Source organism: Tamandua tetradactyla, chromosome 5 (genome assembly GCF_023851605.1).
Source record: "Tamandua tetradactyla isolate mTamTet1 chromosome 5, mTamTet1.pri, whole genome shotgun sequence".
NCBI classification, from domain to species: domain Eukaryota; kingdom Metazoa; phylum Chordata; class Mammalia; order Pilosa; family Myrmecophagidae; genus Tamandua; species Tamandua tetradactyla.
Genome location: NC_135331.1, coordinates 194,260,502 through 194,279,033, shown reverse-complemented (window position 1 = coordinate 194,279,033; position 18,532 = coordinate 194,260,502). Strand labels below are relative to the sequence as shown.

The 18,532-nt window shown below is 39.7% G+C and overlaps 1 non-coding gene across 1 annotated transcript; it reads left to right on the top strand.

Annotated features, from left to right (window-relative positions):
- Positions 1–10,906: 10,906 nt before the first annotated feature.
- Positions 10,907–10,979, top strand: TRNAK-UUU (transfer RNA lysine (anticodon UUU)). Its single transcript has one exon. It is a non-coding gene; the product is annotated as a tRNA-Lys (tRNA).
- The last annotated feature ends 7,553 nt before the right edge of the window (positions 10,980–18,532 follow it).

The window sequence follows — 18,532 nt, the reverse complement described above, 5'->3', positions numbered from 1 at the left end:
CTGCTGGCAGTTTGGGCACTCAGCAGTGGCTGCAGCCAGGTCATCCTTGGTGAGTGGAAATCCATGTTTCTGAGCCCATGCATAAACCCCATCCTTACCACCATGACCACTTTGTTCATGAGTTCACTGGGTAGTGACAGGAGTTGCTGGGGAAAGAGGCTGACTGGTTTCCACAGAATGGGCCATCTTATCCACTTGATTATTTAAAGCTCCTTCTGATGAAGTCACCCTCTGGTGTACATTCAGATGGGTCAAAAAGATCTTCATGTTTTTAGCCCATTCAGAAATGTCTATCCATATTTCTCTTCCCCAGACCTCTTTGTCACCGATTTTCCAATTATGGTCTTTCCAAGTTCCTGACCATCTAGCCAAACCATTAGCAACAAACCGCAAGTGAATATACAAACACACCTCTGGCCAGTTCTTCTTCCAAACAAAATGAACAACCAGGTACACTGCTCAAAGTTCTGCCCACTGTGAGAATTTCCCCTCACCACTGTCTTTCGGGAACATCCTGGAAAGGGGTTGTAGTGCTGCAGTTGTCCATTTTTGGGTGGTACCTGCATATTGTGTAGAACCATCTGTAAACCAGGCCTGAGTTTTCTCTTCTTCAGTAAATTCATTGTAAGGAACTCCCCAAGAGGCCATAGCTCTGGTCTGGGAAAGAGAAGGTAATATGAGAGGAGTGGAGACCATGGAATTTGGACCACTTCCACATGTAACTTACTTGTGATTTCAGGACGTGCTCTGGCCCTATAACATATATACCATTTCAATTTTATGATAGAATGCTGCTATGTTTGCCCAGATTTATGGCTTGGTGGGTCAGACAACCCCCAGCTCATGATAGGCAACTTAGGTCTCACGGTAACTCGGTGGATCATAGTTAAGCATTCAGTTTCTACTAAGGCCCAATAGCAGGCCAAAAGCTGTTTCTCAAAAGGAGAGTAGTTATCTGCAGCAGATGGTAAGGCTTTGCTCCAAAATCCTAAGGGTTTGCATTGCAATTCTCCTATAGGGGCCTGCCAAAGGCTGCAGACAGTATCTCTATTTGCCACTCACACTTCCAGCACCATTGGATCTGCTAGACGATATGGTCCAAGTGACAGAGAAGTTTGTACAGCAGGCTGGGCCTGTTGCAGAACTTCCTCTTGTTCAGATCCCCACTCAAAATTAGCAGCTTTTTGGTCATTCAATAAATGAGCTGGAGTAGCACACCCAAACGAGGAATGTGTTGTCACCAAAATAAAAAGAGACCAACTAAGCTTGTGCCCCTTTTTTGGTCGCAAGAGGGGCCTGATACAGCAAATTATCCTTCACCTTAGAAGGGACATTTCAACATGCCCCACACCACTGGACACCTAGAAATTTCACTGAGGTGGAAGACCCCTATATTTTTGTTGGATTTATCTCCCATCCTCTGGCATGCAAATGCATTACCAGTAAGTCTAGAGTAGTTGCTACTTCTTGCTCACTAGGTACCATCAACATGTTATCAATATAATGGACCAGTGTGATGTCTTCTGGGAGGGAGAAAGGATCAAGATCCCTGTGGACAAGATGTTGACATAGGGCTGGAGAGTTGATATACCTCTGAGGTAGGACAGTGAAAGTATATTGCTGACCTTGCCAGCTGAAAGCAAACTGTTTCTGGTAGTCCTTGCTAACAGCTATTGAGAAAAAAGCATTTGCTAGATCAATAGCTGCATGCCAGGTACCAGGGGATATATTGATTTGCTCAAGAAATAATATCAGATCTGGAACAGCAGCTGCAATTGGAGTTACCACATGGTTGAGCTTATGATAATCCACTGTCATCCTCCAAGACCCATCTGTTTTCTGCATTGGCCAAATAGGAGAGTTGAATGGGGATGTGGTGGGAATCACCACCCCTGCATCTTTCAAGTCCTTAAGAGTGGCAGTGATCTCTGCAACCCGTCCAGGAATATGGTATTGCTTCTGAATGGGGATATGGTTGGAATCACCACCCCTGCATCCTTCAATTCCTTAAGAGTGCAGTAATGTCTGCAATACCTCCAGGAACCCAGTATTGTTTCTGATTTACTATTTTGCTAGGTAGGGGCAGTTCTATTGGATTCCACATGGCCTTTCCCAACATAATAGCTCACACTCCATGTTGTAGAGAGGAAATGTGGGGATTTTGCCAGTTTCTCAGTATGTCTGTACCAATTATGCATTCTGGAACTGGGGAACTAATTGCAGAATGGTTCCAAGGATGCACTGGACCCACTGTGAGATATCTGAGCTAAAACTCCATCAATCACGTGACCTCCACAAACTCCCACTCTGACTGTGGACCAGAATGATGTTTTGGGCCCCCTGGAATTAATGTCACTTCTGAAGCAGTGTCTAATAATCCCTGAAATATCTGATAATTTCTTTTCCCCAATGCACAGTTACCCTGTTAAAAAGCTGTGAGTCTCCTTGGGGAAGGCTTGGAGGAAGATTAACAGTATAAATTTGTGGCCGTGGAACAGGGTCCTCTCCCAAAGTGATCTGCTCTCCCCCTCATTCAAGGGGCTCTGGGTCTGTAAACTGTCTCATATCTAGAAGTTTGTTAAGGGGCCATGACTCTGTGTTTTTGTAATTCAAGTTAGAATCCTGTTCACTTAACCTAGAATTCTTTTGCTTATACTTATACAGCTCAAACAAGAATTTAGTAGATTTCCCATCTATTGTAGTTCTAGGTACTCCATGATCTACTAGCCAATGCCACAAGTCTCTGCATGTCAGATTTTTTTGGCTCTTGCTTTGAGTCTGCTGTCTATTATAATAGCCATGTCCACCCTGTCTTTGTCGATTAAGTGCTGCCATTTGGCTTCTGCCAATTCGGATTCCAGTCATCCCCATAGTGTTTAAGGATTACAGCTCAGTGACTGCTGTTCCCATAGTAATATCTAACTTACAAATAAGTGCAACTACAGTCTTCTTCAGGGATGATGACACTAGTCTCACAAATTTATTTCTCACAGCTCTGGTAAAAGGTGCATCCTCTGGACATTCCATTCTTACAGAGCAGTCTTTCCATGATAAATCCACTCTAATATTCCAATCTCTCTAAGTGATTGGATACCATCTTATACCATGGCAGTTCTGGCATTTCAACCTCTAGTAATGTAGGCCACCTTTTGAACCATATTTCAGCCAACCATCCAAGCAAATTGCTAATGCACTTTCTAACCCCTCAAACTATAATATTGAATCCTGAATGTCAGTTTTAGTGAGCTCATATCAATAAATTCAGCCTGATTCCACTTTATATTTCTCCCACCATTATCCCACACCCTTAAAATCCATTGTTACACATATTGCCCTGATTTCTGTCTATATAAATTGGAAAACTCACACAGTTTGTTTGGAGTATGATGTACCTCCTCGTTACCTGACTTCCACAAACTCCTCATGGTGTGATATTTTGTTCCTCATCTTTTGCGACCTGTTGGTACATTAGTCTATTTATAGGTCTGGATGAAATGAGGGGTGGTGGGGGTGCTTCATGAAAAGAATTAGAAGTATCTTCCAAGACATTTGCTTCAGGGCATTCATTTGCAGCTTCGTCTGGTGAAACAGGAGTAATCACTCTAGGGCTAATTCCTTCAGGTGGAGGTTGGGTGACCAACTCCTCAAGGCAGGCTGGAGGTGGGGCAGCTATATCCTCAGGCCAGACTATTACAGGGTTATCTAGAGAAGACTCAGCATGGCCTAGGGTTTCAACTTCTCCACTGACATCATTATCAATCCATACATCACCATCACATTTTCAGGGCCCCATTCCTTTCCAATCAATGCCCTCACTTAAACAGCAGACACCATGCAATATTGAGATTTCAGTTTATATTGTAAAGTTGCTACTCTAACAATAAGATTCTGAGTCTGATTTTCAGAGATCTTAAGTCTACAGCTACAGGAAGTAAGATTTTCCTTCAGGACACTCATAGAAATATTTACATCTGTCATAGTGTGTAAGCTTCTCATTTGAAGCCATAAGCCCATCCCTTTCACTCATTAATGTATACAGTGTATCTAACAACAACCAGCCAATATCTCTGCACTTCCTATTTCCACAAAGCTCCAGAAAGGTGTAAAAAACATTACCCCCCAGAGCCTACATTCATACAAGCAAAGCATTAGAAGAATCCATTGGTGAAATTTTGACTATCTCGTTTTCCAACTCACTCCATGGATTGGCAGTATCATTCTGATTATGGGAATCAGAGTCCTTAGTACCTTTGAGTCCAGTCAGAGTACCAATCGTAGAAATCATTTTTAAGACTCTGTCTCTTAAGAACCACTCCTCACACAAACTGTGTTAGCTAGGGTTCTCTAGAGAAACAGAATCAGTGGAAAATATTTGTAGATATAAAATTCATAAAAGTGTCTCACATAACCATGGGAACATAGAGTCCAAAATCCATAGGGCAGACTGTGAAGCTGCTGACTCCAAAGGAGTCCCTTAAGTTCTGTGATTTGTTTTTTCAGACTTTGAATTTCTTCTTTTTGTCTGCTTGTTGCCTTCTTTATATCCTCCCTCAATTTGTTGATTTGCTTTTTGATGAGATTTTCCATGTCTTTTTGAACATCCTGAATTAATTGTTTCAACTCCTGTATTTCATTTGAATTGTTGGTGTATTCCTTTGACTGGCCATATTTTTAATTTTCCTAGTATGATTCACTATTTTTTGCTAGCATCTAAACATTCGATTAAGGAAGTTTTCTTAATTAATCAATTCTGGAGATTGTTTTCACTCTTTTACCTAGAATTATCTTGCTGGATGACTTTGTTCTCTATCTGTTCTTTAACATTCAGTTCAGCTTATTCTAGACCTCTAGCACAGGTTTTGTTTAATGGATCAGAATATTTCAGTTCTTGTTTTTGGTCCTGCCTGGATGGTGCCTTTTTTTTCCTTAGGAGGGTGTACTCAGGTATTACAAACTCCAGTCATATTTTCTGAAACCAGACTGGCCTCCTCTCAGGAGGACAGAGTCACCTGCATCAGTTTACCCTGAGTGTAAGACCCAGCAGGTTGGCAGACTTTCCTATGAAGCCTCTAGACTCTGTGTTTTTCCTACCCTGCCCAGTATGTAGCACTTCTCTGCCTGTGGGTCCTAACAGCATAAAGTGATGGGGTACCTTGAACCTCAGCAGAATCTTCCTGCTGGGGGCATGGTTGAGACAGAGGAGAGGTTATATGTTGGCTTTAATTTTTCAACTTTCCAGTTCTTGGGTCTGAATTCCTTGAGGGAGAGATTCTACCTGAGCCAGGCCCCACCTCTCTCCTGGGGAAGGCACAGCCTTCAGGGAATTACCTCCTTTCACCGCCCAGCCTCTTTGTCTCTCAGACAAGCTTCATTCTGCCCTTGCCTGGGACAGTTGGAGCCTGAGAATTCTTGCAGCTGTGGGAAAAAAGTCCTTTTCAGAGCAGTACCCCCCTTCCTTGGGTTTGTTAATCAAGAGCTTAAGTTGATAAGTTGTCTATGTATCTCCAGTGTTGTGGGGTGCACCAAAAGAGAGACCACATAATTTAAAACTGCAAGCCAATTTGGAGTCTTTATTAGCCAGCTGGTGACTGCCTCAGAAACTTTCAAGAAGGAAGATTCAGACAGCAGCCCCCAGAGGTTTTCATGGTGTGCTTATAAAAGCTAAAATCATGTTGTGGTTTTGCAGTTGCTAGCACGCAAGCATAGAAGCTGTTGCCAAAACACATTCCGTTCCCTCAGTTCCATAACATTGGTTATTGTTTAATTTTCGGGGACATTCCACCCCAATGTTGTGGGGACTTTCCGTGCTTGGGCCTGATTGATTGCTCCTGGCCCTCCACATTCCCCACTGGTTTTATGAGAGAACTAAATCATTGTTTCTTTATTTTGATTATAAATTTGCTGATATTGGGTTCTATGGATTAATAATTTAATAGTTTGTAATGTTTTTTTGCATGTATGAGGTTCGACAGTTGATTATACAGGATCCAAACATTAACCCTAATAATATGAGAATTAGGGGCCCTGCTACAGCTGACAAGAGTGTGGTCAGCCATGGGGACCAGGAAAATAAGCTTTCATATCATTGGCAGGGGTCCAGTCCACTGGGCCTCCAAGGCAGCTGGCTGCAGCTTCTTTATTCAGATTGGGTCTCTGGGCTGTACCTGAAATAAATCTTTTTTTAGGGGCAGGATTTATTGGTCCTGGATGGGCTGCCTTCACCAGTTCCTGAGTTTGCTGGATTGCAGGGCCTGTAATGATTTTAGAAGAGAATGGCTATTTAATTTAACTAGTTTACCCCTAATTTAGGGATTAGTGGGGGTGGTTGCCCAAACATGATTTTATGTGGGGTAATTCCCTTAACATAGGGAGTACATCTAGTTTTTAGGATGGCAAATGGAAGAAGATGCGCCCAGATTTTGCCAGTCTCGAGCTTTAGTTTATTTAAAGTTTCCTTTATTGTTTTATTCATTTTTTTTAACTTGCCCTGAACTCTGTGGCTTATAAGTATAATGTAATTTCCATTTGATGTTTAATATTTTTGCTAACAATTGGGTAACTTGGGCAATGAATGCTGGCCCATTGTCGGACCCTGTTTCAGTCAGGAGGCCAAATTGGGGGATAATTTCAGAAACTAGTTTTTTTATTACTATTTATGCTGTTTCAATGTTGATGAAGACTAACAGGTATTTGTATTCATATGGACCAGGCAATATTTCTGTGAAGTTTATTTCCCACTGTTTTCCTGGGCTTGCCCCCTCAGCCTGGTTCCTTGGGGCATTTCTTTCCCTCAGATGGAATTTACTTGGGCACAGATGTGGCATTTGGATGATACCTACCGGGCTTGTTGTTGCAAGCAGGGAATGTAGTGATCACTCTGTAAGAGTTCAGTTGGTTTTGTACTGCCCAGGTGTGTACTTTGGTGAACCTGGGTAACCAAACTTTTCCCCAGGTGCTCTGGCACTAGGATTCTCCCATCTGGGAGAATTTTCCAACCATCCAGATCTGTTTTAGTGCCCAGAGTTTTGCCCATTCTAATTTCTTCCCCGGTATATTTTGGAGGGCTCAGCAGCACTCACCCCAGTAAAACAGGAAGTATTTGCAGTCTCCCCACTGGTATTTGGGCAAACCCTTTTGCCGTTTGATCAGCCAGGGCATTTCCTCTGGCAACTTGAGTTTCAGCAGTCTGATGTCCTTTGTAATGTATAACGGCTGCCCTTTTTGGCAACCAGATAGCCTTTAGGAAGGTGAGTATTTCTGGTATAATTTTTATTTCCTTTCCTCCCGATGTCAAAAGTCTGCGCTCCTGTTATAGTGCCCCATGGACGTGCGCAGTTGTGAAGGCATATCTGCTGTCTATGAAGATGTTGAAAACCTTCCCTTTTCCCAACCTTTGAACCTGGGTCAGAGCTATTAGTTTGGCCTTCTGGGCTGAAGTACCATGTCCTAGGGCCTGAGCCCAGATGACCCATTCTACAGTTATCACCACTGTCCCCACATATCTGATTACAGTTTCAAACATACAGTATTGAATAGAGATTATTCTACCTTTACAAAATGATATTTTGATTAAAACATGGCTTTTCTAGGGGGCATACTTCCTTTCAAACTAGCACAGTCAGTTTTCTACTTTTTTTTTTTTTTTGCTGGGAGAGTGGTTGCCACAATAACCTGAACACAGCCAGAATATCTTTTAGAGACAGCCCAAAACTTTAGGAAAGAAGAATGTGGGTTTCCTTTGGCCTCCCTAGGTTTGGATTAGTACCCCTAAGGCTGTTTTATTAACCACTGTAACTTATAGGTGGAAAGGCCCCTCGAGTGAGTGGAGGGCCAGAACAGGAGCCTGTACTAGTGCCTGTCTGAGTCATCCTAAAACCCCTATTTCCCTTTCCCTCTATTTCAATTTGTCAGGCTCTTCATTTAGCAGTTTTTGATATAGTTTTTTCATTTGAGAGACATAAGAAGCTATCCACAACCTACAATACCCCACTAATCCTAAGACCTTCTTAAGTTCCATTGTTTTAGGGATGTGGCCTGAATTCTTTCTGAATTTATTTTCCTTATTTCACTTATGAGATGGCCTAAGTATCTAATTTCCTTTTCCACTAAGCATGGTTTACTTTTTCAAACTGTTAGCCCTTTGTCTCCAAGGAAGTTTAACAAGTCCTTTGTAACCTAGGTAACTGCCTGTCTTTCTTTACCTGATAGAAATAGATTATCCACATGTTGTAAAAAGGTAATTCCAGATGGGATTGAAAACTTTTCTAACCCTCTCTCCAATTCCCCAAAGATATTGGGACATTTTTTGATGGCTTGGGATAGACTGTCTATTTATATTGATGCCTCCTTCCAGTGAAATGATTTTCCCATTCAAAGGTGGACAAGTCTCTACTCCCTGGATCAAGAAGGCAGGCCCAAAGGTCATCCTTCAGAGTTATTGCACTGAACCATCTATGGTAGTAGGAGGTCTTATTGAGGAAATTTTAAGAGTTCAGTTCAGAACCATGGGGTGTCTAACTTGAACACTTTGGTTGATGCTTTCTTTCATGTCCCTTAGATAAATCCAGTTAACTTGCTTTTACCTTCACCTACAAAGGATAATAAGACTTTCACTGTACACCCATAAGGCTATTTACATAGCCTGACCATTTGCCATTGCTTAGTATCAAAAGACTTGGCCAATTGGTAGAAAAATCAAAAGTGTAGCTCTATTTCACTATATTGATGATGTCATGTCAGCTAGTAATTATGTTTCAGAATTAAAAGAAGCTTCAGCTTCATTGTTATCTCATCTTAAGAATCAGGGAAGGAAAGTCGATTGCAACAAACTGCAAGGCCCTGGCTGCTCTGTCAAATTCTTGGATGCTGTATGGATGGGTAAGAGAAAAATTTAGCCTTCTTCTGTAATTGATAAGGGGCAATGTTTCCCCACACCACAAATACCAAATCAACTAATGGCTTCTTTGGTTTTTGGGGTATTGGAGATATTTTGTTCCTCACTTAGCCCAATGTGACAACCTTTGTATGTTTTGATTAGGAAAGGTTATCCCTGGAAATGAGCTACCTCCCAATAGTCTGCTTTTAAAAAGTCAAAAGGGCACAAGCCCTAGGGGCATAGATACAGATCTGCTCAGTGAATTGGATGGAGCCAGCAGTGATAATGACTTTGGGTGGGTTCTGTGGCAGAGGCAACATCTTAAATGAAAGCCTTTTGGCCTCTGGTCATATAAATGGAAATGGGGCAGAATTGAAATACAGCCCCGTGGAAAAGCAGGGTGTGTTGTTATAATGCCTTCTTGCAAGTGGAAGGACTGACATGCCCAGTCACCTTGAAAATGGCCATCTGCATTTAGGGGTGCTTAATGACACAGCTTCTAAGCCACACTCTGGCAGGGCTCAACTGAGTACACTGACCAAATGTAAATCCTCCCTGCTACAGTGGAGCAAGTTCAATTCCAGCTCCCTGGGTGCAGAAATGCACAAGATCCTTGGGTCAGTGTTCTATTTAGTAGAGTTAACAGCTAAAGTCATTGCACCTGAAATAGTTGTTGTAAAGTCCATTACAGAAGGCACGGGTACCATTTCTGAATCTGCTTAGCACACTATGGGTCTGTAGGGAGGCAGCCTCCCACATGGACATCTGTGGGAGTACAACCCAGAACTGACAGCATATGGTGGGGGCTGGTGTTGTGCAAAGCAGTGAATGGACTCAGGAGAAATATGGATGGTAATGGTGAATAAACCACAGGATACTATCTATGCTGGCAGTTGGGCTGATTGCAAAGGCCTTATGACTTGGATGGCAACCTGGAAGCAAGCCATGGTTCTTCTGGGACAAAAGTTTTGCAAAAATATCTGAACACCAGACGGTGAGGAAATGTAATTGTCTATCATGTTCTTGTCCACACTCCCAACACATTGCCTGGGAATGTGGAAGCAGATGCATTCTCACAGGTTCAGAACACCACAGATGAAAGCAGGGAAACAGTGGGTTGGCATCATCAGAAAAGGAGACACCAAGGGTATCAATCCTTGAGGCATCTTTCCCAGCGGTTCCAGCTGCCAATCACTTAACAGAAGTTAGTGAACATCACTAGAGAGTGCTCTTTGTGCTCCCTGGGTTGACCATGTAGACTGCCACACCATAAGGCACATGTCAATTGGTCACTAATCCTGGGGGCTTAGTGTATGTAGCTTACCTGAGTCCCATTCTGCTCTTGGTTGGAAGACATACCCACCAAGGACACCTCTGCCACTAATTATGACATTGCCTGTGGGTATTTCTAAATTAATAGTTGGCAGAAGGCTTGTATGTTTAGCATCACTTTTTCTAAAGCTTTTACATGATGGCCACACTAGAAAAGCAATCCTTCATGCTAGACCAAAAGACACAGAACCACATGGTTTTCTGACCCCAGTCTGCTAGCTGTGAGGTTTACTTGCCAAGGGAATGACTGAGTGGCAATTCCCTCCATCAAGAAGGACATCCAGTATGAAACTTCTCTTGCCTACAGACTGTAGGAAAGACATGAAAGACCATGAGGGATATAAAGTGAGTAGCTGAGTGTTGCCTCGAGAAATTTAGGTGCAGGTGAGGAAATAAGAAACAAGAAATGAAGTCATAGTATTTGGCAAAAAATGAAATCCACTGTTTAGCACTGTGGTCTGACACCCCACCATGCTTTGTCCGTGGGCTGCTGTAGCTCTGGTTCTGAAAAATTTAAGGAATGGGAGCAAAACAGAGAAGAAAAGAAAATGCTCATGGCAATCATGGCATCTCTTTCAAATGCAAATTTCCCTGCAATAAGAGTTCAAGAGGCATTTAGGCAGTAGAATATAAAATATAAAATGGATTCTTCAAGTATATCACACTAGATTAGACTGCCAGAGTAAAGTATAGGGAGAGGCCTGGGTAGCTCAGTTGGTAGAGCATCAGACTTTTAATCTGAGGGTCCAGGGTTCAAGTCCCTGTTCAGGCATGTGTTGCTCATTTTACCTGAGCTATCATGTCTCTTAGAAGCCATCTCTCTCTCAAAGAATCCAGTACCTTCACCTTGGTGGTATTTACATAGGTTTGTTATATCTTGGTGGTACTTATATAGGTTTGTATATGGGTCAATGTCCACTGATTTGAACATTTAAGTACTTTGTTTTGTGTGCATTTTTCTTCAATATAATTTTAAAAAAATAGTGAAAGAAAGTAAATTTAGCATGGTATTGGCACCATGTTGGTGCAAAAAGGATCAGTGAAACAAAATTAAGTTCATATATATGTGATTTAAGCAAGCAAACTACTGAAAATTGGGGAAATAACAGAATAAACATCAGGAAAAGAATGGCCTGCAGGAAAATTAATTTAAGTTACATCATGGGCTTAAATGTGAAAGACAAAGTGGCAATGCATGGCAGACTACTGCATGACCTCTGAAAAGGTAAACATTTGTTCAACAGTAAACAAAAGTCTACATCTTATAAAATGATTGATAAATTTCAGTTTGTTAAAATTAAGGATTTCTGCTGCATTAGAAACAGCATTAAGAATGTACAAAGGCAAACCAGGGACGAGATGAAGATATTTGCTATAGAAATTTCAGCAAAGGACGTGAATCAAGAATACAATAAATCACTAAGAAAAAAACAAACCAAATAAAAAATGGGTTCAAAATGTGAATATACACAGTATATTGCCAGTGCTGATAAGTACATAGAAAGTTGTTCCATATAATACTCATCAAGCAAATGCATATGAAGAATATAATATGATTAATAATAACAATTGTTGATAAGGCTTTAACAAATGGAATTCCCATTCATTGCTGGTGGTGGTGTAATTTGGTACAACCACTTTGGAAAACTGTTTGGTAATGTCTTTTCAAAGATAAGCATAAATGAACATATGATTCAGCAATGCCACTTTAATATATAACAGCAAGAGTAAAGCGGGTATATGTCCATGAAAAGACAGTTTTTTTAACATTTTAATTTTTGAAATATAATGTATATACAAAAAAGCAATAAATTTCCAAACACATTTTAACAAGCAGTTATAGAAGAGGTTTTAAAGTTTGCTATGGATTACAATTCCACAATTTTTGTTTTTCTTCTAGCTGCTCCAAGACACTGGAGACTAACAGAAATATCAATACAATGATTCAGCAGTTATTTGTTAAATCGTGTCTTCTCTGTTATGCTCCTTCTACATTGGCAGTGATTCTTTTTTTTATTGATTCAAATTTGCTGTACAGGAATATTTAATGCAGTTTTATTTTGGGTTTTTGTGTTTTTTTACTTTATGTATGATAGGTATGTTTATTATCCAGATTGTGGTGATAGTTTCATGGGTGTATGCATATATCAAAGCACATCAAATTATACATTTTAAATATATGCAGTTTATGGCATGTCAATTATATCTTCTTTTTTACAAATTTTTTTTCTTGTATAGTATAATCTATGTACAAAGCAAAGAAAAAAAAAGCATTTTGGAAAAGAACTATTAAAAAAGCAATTGGAGAATAGACCCCAGAGTTTGTAATGGGCTACTATATGATCCTCTTATATTTTTCCTTCTCACTGCTCCATAATATTGGAGACTAGTAGGCTTAAATACTTTTTTTATCATCACAACTGACTCTTTTTTCCTTCTTATTTGTGAACAATAACATATATACAAAAAAGGTATAAATTTCCAAGCACAGCACCAAAATTAGTTGTAAAGCATATTTCAGATTTGACAAGGGTTATAATTTCACAATTTTAGGTTTTTACTAAATAGTGGAGGCTGAAAGAGATATCAATTTAATGATTCAGCATTCATATTCATTTGTTAAGTCCTCTCTTCTATTTTTAATCCCACCATCACCTTTGATCTTTCAGTACCTCTCAATGGGGTTGTTTGGGCTTTGGCAATTCTAAATTTTTGCTATTAGAAGGGTCTGTGAGTAATATGGGATAAGGAGATGGAACAATCTGATATTATAAAGATGCTGGGAAGGTTTCAGGACTTATCTGAACCAGGGACTCATCTGGAAGTTGTAGGTTTCTGGCGAGTTACTCTTGTGCCTGGAGGTGTTCTTTAGGATTGGCTGGAATGGTCCATGTTTGGGGTTGGCAGGTTATGATAGGTAGCAAAGTCTACCTAAAGCTTGCATAAGAGCAACCTCCAGAGTAGCCTCTCAACACTATTTGAACTCTATATGCCACTAATACTTTATTAATTACACTTCTTTCCCCCTGTTGGGTCAGGATGCAAATGTTGATCCCATGGTGCCAGGTCTGGATTCATTCTTGGAAGTCCTCTCCCACATTGCCAGGGAGAATTTTACCCCTGCATATCACATCCCACATAGGGGGGAGGCCAATGATTTCACTTGCAGTGTTGAGCATAGAGAAACTGAGGCCACATCTGAGCAACAACAGGGGTCCTCCAGAAGTAACTCTTAGGCATGTCTATAGGTATTCTAAGCTTCTCCACTACCTACATAAACTTCACAAGAGTAAGCCTCATGATTGAGGGCATGGGCTATTGATTTGGGTGTCCCTAAAGTTTGACACAGTATGAGTGGGTTCCCTGATGATGAGGTTTAATAGCTCCAAAGTCTTTCTCCCCTCCCTCAGGGGACTTTGCCAATACTTTTTGATTATCTGGTTAATATACTCTCAGATTTTTCCAGGCATTACAATAATCTATGCAAGATTAACAGAACTTTTTCTCATTGTGTGATCCCTGTGTTTCAGTTGTTGAAATGAGATGTACATACAGGTTGAATTGGATTGTGCACTACATAAAATTTCAGTTCCAGACAAAATAAACCTTCCTTTCTTTGGTCTCAAAGAGTATGTGTGGTTCTAAAATATAGATCCTGTCTTCCTTATCCCTATGTTCTGAATTACTTTAACCCCAACCTGTTTGGCTTCATTCTTATCTCTAAAAATCAGTTTATATATATATATATATATATAAAGCAGCCTCTCAAAATGAAGAAATAATAATCACCACACCAGACTTAATGTTTCTGCTCTAAAAGTTTACAATCTAGGCCCCAGTGTTCTTATAAGCATTTTCTAAAGGTGACCCTACCTTTTTTGTTTCTGCCTCATTTTGTCTCACCAAATATCCCACATGTTCATTCACACTGTTGTATGCCTCACAGCAATATTCCATTTGTAACAGCACAGCCTTCGTTCATAAGTATACACCATCATTCACCATTCTACGTCTCCATCAGTACATCCTTCAGCCACCTGCATTCATTGGGGATCATGTAGAGGGCCAAAAGTCCACAGGCCATCAACGTTCTCAATTTTAGATAATTTCATTGTTCCCAAGAGTCAGAAAATCAATAAACACACCCTCACCAACTAGGAGATCAAAACCTCCTCTTAACTCTTGTCCCTTACCCCATCATTACTCTGCTGTTGCTGTGGTAGAGCTGATGGTTTCCTCTTGAACATAGCTCAGAGCATGCAATGGCAGTTTTTCCCCTGTCCCCTGGACTTAAACACTCTTTATACAAGAGTCATATCTTTGAAGTAATTCTTACAAGAACTCATTCATATTACAAACGTGGGTCAGTGGGGCATGTAGGTTTATACAACCCTTGTTCAACTTCAATATAGTAATATTACTTCTAGACCTACTAGGGAATCACCTTTGCTCCTATCTATTCCCTTACATTGGAGTTCAAACTGATTAGCTAATGGTCCACCCATCTCTATGTATGTATCTCTTTGTCCCCTATATTATGTATTATAAGTCTCTGATTATATCTTTATGCTGGTCATAAAAGTGGAATCATACAGTATCTGTCCTTCTGTGTCTGGCTCATTTTACATAGCATGATGTCCTCAGGGCTCATCCATCTTGTCATGTGCTTCAGGATGTAGCTTTGTCTTATTGCTGCACAATATTTCATCATATATATATATACCACATTTTGTTGATCCATTCATCTGTTGATGGGCATTTGGTTTGTTTCCATCTTTTGGTGGTTGTGAATAATGCTTCTATGAACATCGGTGTGCAAATGTCTGTTTGTGTTGTTACTTTCAGCTCTTCTGTGTATATACCAAGTAGTGTTATTGCTGGGTCATAGGGCAGCTCAATATTTGGTTTCCTACAGAACCATCAAACAGTCTTCCATAGTGGCTGTACCATTGTACATTCCCACTGGCAGTGTATAAATGTCTCAGTTTCTCCACATCCTCTCCAGCAATTACAGTTTTCTGATTATTTAATAGTAGTCATTCTTATAGGTGTGAAGTGGTATCTCATCGTAGTCTTCATCTGCATTTCCCTTATAACTAATGAAAATGAGCATCTCTTCATGTACTTTTGAGCCATCTATATTTGCTCTTCAGAAAAATGCCTATTTTATCTTTAGTCCATTTTATAATTGGATTATTTGTTCTTTTTGTTCTAGTTTGCTAGCTGCCAGAATGCAATATACCAGGAACAGAATGGCTTTTAACAAGGGGAATTTAATGAGTTGCTAGTTTACAGTTCTAAGGCCGAGAAAATGTCCCAATTAAAACAAGTCTATAGATATGTCCCATTTAAGGCATCTGGGGAAAGACATCCCGGTTCAAGAAGGCCAACAACATTCAATGTTTCTCTCTCAGCTTGAAGGGCACATGGTGAACATGGCAATATCTGCTGGCTTTCACATGGCTCTACCAAAAAAGGACTCTCTCCAAAATGTTTCCTCTTTTAAAGGATTCTAGCAAGCAACTCCACCTTCAGTGGGTGGAGACACACTTCCATGGAAATCATCTAATCAAAAGTTACCACCCACAATTGGGTGGATCATATCTTCATGGAAACAATCCAAATGCTCCCACCCAGCAATATTGAATGAGGATCAAAGGGCATGGCTTTTCTGGGGTCCACCACAGATTTAGAGCAGCACACTTTTTTTTGTTGAGTTGTATGATCTGTTTGTACATACAGGAAATCAATCCTTTGTCTGACATGTGATTTCCAAATATTTTCTCCCATTGAGTTGGCTGCCTTTTCACCTTTTTGATAAAGTCTTTTGAGGTGCAGAAGCATTTGATTTTGAGGAGTTCCCTTTTATCTACTTTTCCTTTTGTTGCTTGCTCTTTGGGTGTAAAGTTTAGGAAGCTCCCTTCTATTTCTAGGTCTTGAAGATGTTTCCCTTTATTTTCTTCTAGAAGCTTTATGGTGCTAGTTCTTATATTTAGGTGTTTGATCCACTTTGAGTTAATTTTTGTGTAGGTGATGGATTAGGGGTTCTCTTCCATTCTCCTGGCTATTGATATCCAATACTTCCTTGCCCAATTATTGAAAAAACTATTTTGTCCCAGTGAGAGGATTTGGGGTCCTTGTCAAAAGTCCATTGATGAGATTTGGTGATTTATTTCTGCACTCTCAATTCAATTTCATTGGTCAATGCTTTTGTCTTTGTGCCAGTACCATGCTGGTTTTTTTTTTTTACTTTATTGTATTTTATTTTTTTATTAATTAAAAAAGATTAACTAACAAAACATTTAGAAATCATTCCATCTACATACACAATCAGTAATTCTTAATATCATCACATAGTTGCATATTCATCATTTCTTAGTATATTTGCATCGATTTATAAAAAGAAATAAAAAGACAACAGAAAAAGAAATAAAACAATAATAGAGAGAAAAAAAGAAAAATAACACTATACCTCACATGCAGCTTCAGTCAATGTTTTAACATAATTACATTACAATTAGGTAGTATTGTGCTGTCCATTTTCTGAGTTTTTGTATCCAGTCCTGTCGCACAGTCTGTATCCCTTCAGCTCCAATTACCCATTATCTTACCCTATTTCTATCTCCTGATGGTCTCTGTTACCAATGACATATTCCAAGTTTATCCACTAATGTCAAATACCATGCTGTTTTGACTGCTGTGGGTTTACAATAGGTTTTAAAGTCAGATAGTGTTAATCCTCTCATTTTGTTCTTTTTTTTTTTTTAGGATGCTTTTAGTTGTTTGGGGTCTCTTTTGCTTCCAGACAAATTTGGTAGTTAGCTTTTCCAAATCTTCAAAGTAGGTTGTTGGACTTTTATTGGTACTGTGTTGAACCTGTAGATCAATTTGGGGAGAATTCACATCTTAACTATATTTAGCCTTCTTATCCATGAGCAGGGAATGTCTTTCCACCTATTTAGATCTCCTTTGCTTTCTTTTAGCAATATATGTAATTTTCTGTGTACAAGTCCTTTACATGCATAATTAAGTTCATTCCTAAGTATTTGATTCTTTTAGTTGCTATTTTGAATGGACCTTTTCCTAACTGACTTGTCAGCTAGCTCATTGCTTGTATATTGAAATGTTGCTGATTTGTGTGTGTTAATTTTATACCCCACCACCTTGCTGAATTTGTTTATTAGTACAAATGACCTTGTTGTAGATTTCTCAGGATCTTCCAAGTATAGTCATATTATCTGCATATAATGAGAGCTTTTGCAAAGTAATGAGAGTTAATGGCAGTGGGCATCCTTGTCTAGTATCTGATCTTAGAGGGAAGGTTTCCAGTCTCTCTCCATTGAGTACAATGCTGGCTATTAGTTTTTCATGTATTTCCTTTATCATCTTGAGGTAGTTACCTTTGATTCCTATCTTTTTGAGATGATCACAGCATTTTTTCCTTAGGTTTGTTAATGTGCTGTATTGCATTAACTGATTTTCTTGTGTTGAGCCATGCTTGCATTCTTGCTATAAATACCACTTGGTCTTGGTATATAATTCTTTTAATGTGTTGTTGGATTCGATTTGCTAATATTTTATTGAGAATATTTGCATATATGTTTATTAGGGAGATTGGCCTGTAGTTTTCCTTTCTTAAAGTATGTTTCCCTGGCTTTGGAATTAAAATGATATTAGCTTCAGAAAATGAGTTAGGTAGAGTTCCTTCTTCCTCAATTTTTTGGAAAAGTTTGAGCAGGATGTGTGTTAGTTCTTTTCACAATGTTTGATAAAATTCCCCTGTGAAGCCATCTGGCCCTGGGCTTTTCTTTGTAGGAAGATTTTTGTTGACTGATTAAATCTCTTTACTTGTGATTGGTTTGTTGAGATCTTCTATTTCCTCCTGAGTCAGTGTAGCTTGTTTGTGTGTCTTCAGGAATTGCCCATTTCATCTAAGTTGTCTGGTTTGTTGGTGGATAGATGTTCATAGTATCCTCTTATGATTTCTTTTATTTCTTCAGGGTCTGTGGTAATGCATCCCTTCTCATTTCGGAATTTGTTCATTTGCATCCTCTCCTTTTTTCTTTGTCAGTCTTAGTAGTGGCCCATCAATTTTATTGAATTTCTCAAAGGACCAAATTTTGGTTTTATTGATTTTCTTCTATTGTTATTTTGGTCTTCCATTCATTTACCTATGCTTTAATCAGGCTGCCCTCCTGCCCCTCCTCCTCCTAAGACTCACAACTTGTACAGCTGAGGGCAAGACTCGTGTTCGTGGGGCTCCCCCCTCGCCCCGTGAACGTTTAGAGGAAATGGGTGACACAGGCTGTGGGCGTAGTTGCTTCC